General features: G+C 34.6%; 1 non-coding gene across 1 annotated transcript; it reads left to right on the plus strand.

Annotated features, from left to right (window-relative positions):
- The first annotated feature begins 2,349 nt into the window (after positions 1-2,349).
- On the plus strand, positions 2,350-2,420 carry Trnag-gcc. The gene has a single exon. It is a non-coding gene; the product is annotated as a tRNA-Gly (tRNA).
- Positions 2,421-3,400: the final 980 nt, after the last annotated feature.

A 3,400-nucleotide genomic window follows, 5' to 3' on the forward strand; every position in this document is an offset into this window, starting at 1 on the left:
AATTTATGCTATCAGTATAAATTCCAATTTCCAAGTCAGATGATAAAATTATAATTAAATTACTAATAAAAAAAAGATATACAGTGTGTAACAAAAATAAGTGATAATACTTTAGGGTATGTACGTGTTCCTTGTAGAGAGTTCACTGTGAAAGTAGTAGCGCTGAAAGACGAAAAATTTTTTTCACTTTTGTATGGGCAAGGACCCGAGCGTCACGAGTTTCCCCATACAAAAGTGAAAAAAAATTTGGTCTTTCAGCGCTGCTACTTTCACAGTGAACTCTCTACAAGGAACACGTACACACCCTAAAGTATTATCACTTATTTTTGTTACACCCTGTATAAAACTAGATGACGCCCGCAACTCCGTTGCGCCAAAACTCGTTTATCGCGTGGGAACCGTACATTTTTTCGGAACAAAAAGTATCCTATGTCTCTTCCGGGGACTCAAAGTATCTCCATGTTAAACAGCAAAATCGGTTCAGCGGTTTGGGCGTGAAGAGGTAACAGACAGACAGACACACTTTCGCATTTATAATATTAGTATGGAAGTTTAGATTAGGCTTTAGGTTGTAGACTAAAAACTAAGACCTTAGTACTAGCTCAAGAGATTTATATTCAACCGTTTTCTCACAAAATGTCTCATATTACGAATTACGATGTTCATTAACTGAGTTTTATGTTTTCTTTTCTTTTAAAACCATTGAAGAACTTTTTTCTTCATTAAAAGATAATTAGAGAACGACTTTTAGGGCTCCGTACCCAAAGGGTAAAAACGGGACCGTATTACTGAGACTTCGATGTCTGTCCGTCTGTCTGTCTGTCTGTCTCCAGGCTGTATCTCAAGAACCGCTATAGCTAGACTTCTGAAATTTTCACAGATTATGTATTTCTGTTGCCGCTATAACAACAAATACTAAAAACAAAATAAAATTAATATTTAAGGCAGACTCCCATACAACAAACGTGACTTTTTTGGCCTTTTCGGCTCGTAATCCGTAATGGAACCATGTAGACACTTGAAATTTTCACAAAGTCCTCAATTATACGTGCACTTTGATATTTAATAACAAAATTAAAAGAAACTCAATAATTAAGGGGGGCTCCCATACAAAAAACATTTTTTCCCTACTTTCGCTCTTTATTGGTACAGAACCCTTCGTGCGCGAGTTCGACTCGCACTTGGGCGATTTTTTTACACACATCTTCATTATCATATTTAAGTAAATCTATTAAAATACAATTTACGCAGCGTATAACCAGAGATAACGGAATAGTTACATATAAAATTACTAGATGTCCCGCGCGGCTTCGCTCGCGTGAATTAGGAATTTTACAGAAACCGTACATTTTCCCATAAAAAATATTTCCCCCGTTTTTCCCACATTTTCCTGAGTTTCTTCGGTCGTTTTAGCGTGATAATATAATATAACCTATAATCTTACTCGATAAATGATCTATCTAACACTGAGATAAGTTTTTAAATCGGACTTGTAGTTCCTGAGATTGACGCGTTCAAGCAAACATACTGTTCAGGTTTATAATATCAGGTAGGTATAGATTTTTTTTAATTATCGCTTGACAAAATCGAGTCTCGATCTAAAAGACTATGAAATGGTATAATATGGTAGTGATGATGATGATGATGAATGTAATTTGCATAGTAGCATATGCTTTCTGTTCTTAAAACAACGCCGAAACTCCCAAACTTGTATATATAAGGGATCAGGAGTTCTCTCAGCACCTTCCGAACCACGGTATACCAGGTATATCTCGGTGCAAAATCTAACTTGTTGGTAGCATATGCTTAGAATACTTCTCACGAAACCGAAGTCACCACATGTTTCCCTATAAGTTTTGAGGGGTTCCCTCGATTACTTATGGATCCTTCATCAGATCACCACTTTTGTGAATATAATACCAAATTGGGATGATACCCTATAAACCAAAAGAAAAATTTTGAAAATCGGTTAACAAACGGCGGAGTAATCGTTGAATATATGATGTATAAGCTATATTATTGAAAAGTTTCATTAAAATCCGTTCAGTGGTTTTTGCGTGAAAGAGTAACAAACATCCATACATCCACACATCCATGTATCCATACATCCAAACAAACTTCTCAGGGCATGTGTCTTTTCCAATGTTCCAGACAGAGACAAGACATTCAACGCTTGATAGTGTATTTTACTAGCTATGGGACAATAATAATATTATCTACGAGGTCACTTCTCTATTAACAGAGTAGACAGAATTATTATACTATTAATTTAATTCTCAATAGAAAGTCACGTTTCGACTGATAATAATGTTAGCAACACGTTAGCAATATTTTAATCTCTAGTAACAAGCATCGGTGGTTCAGTGGTAGAATGCTCGCCTGCCACGCGGGCGGCCCGGGTTCGATTCCCGGCCGATGCAGTCTTTTTATTGCAGTTTAGACTTTAGTAATTATAGTGGAGAAGTCGCTTATAATGTGTTGAGCTTAAGCGAGCCAGTAGCAAAATTTTGAGCAAGTAAAATTTTTAATTCATTTAATTTTTGTGTAGTATTATGATAAAATAAGTTTTCGGTCGAGATCTTTACTTAGCAAAACAAGCATCATCGCACTTAATTTAAAGCCAGCATTAAGTGAAATGCTTTTACTCGGTTTGCTAATAGTACAGCATTAAGTTTAATGCAACGCGAGAATCAGCATGCGCTTGGCATTTCCGATGAAGCCACCAAACAGGATCAAAAGCAAACATTTGGGTTACCGCATCAGGCTTACGGGAATGTTGCAGGTTATTACACTGCGCCCGAAATACACGCGTAATCCGGTAATACTCTTTGCAGAATATTCACCATAAAATTATTAAGTTTGCTCATAAATAAACACTACTTTAATCAAAATATAACTGTACATACTTTTATCAAAATAATGAGGCATAAAATTTATTTATTTATTTTTATAATTTATTTAATCAACTTACATTAAATCACTACCAATTTTTATATGAAATTTCGTGTCTCGATTCGGGATGGCATATACTTAGTCCATTCAATACGAATAATTGTTTTATTGGATGACTTATTACAGATTTATTAGGTATATTAGTTACTAAACTTAACATCTTACTTAATAGAGTTTGATTAAGAGGAATAGTTTCATAATTTGAGACATAATTTACTCACAAAGCAATTAATTCATATTATACAATTCCTACTTTCTGGTAAACTCTCTCTAAAGAAATGTCACGATGGGTACTATTACCCTCTTAAGAAAGTAACAACGTATTTAACGATTTTATACAGGGTGCAATTAAACCTTCCTGCCAATTTTTTTTAAGGGCTTAAGTATCATTAGGAGAGTACATCTAACCAAAATAAAAAATTGGATGTTATTTTTTTATGACATATTT

This window comes from Aricia agestis, chromosome 3 (genome assembly GCF_905147365.1).
Source record: "Aricia agestis chromosome 3, ilAriAges1.1, whole genome shotgun sequence".
In the NCBI taxonomy this organism is placed as follows: Eukaryota; Metazoa; Arthropoda; class Insecta; order Lepidoptera; family Lycaenidae; genus Aricia; species Aricia agestis.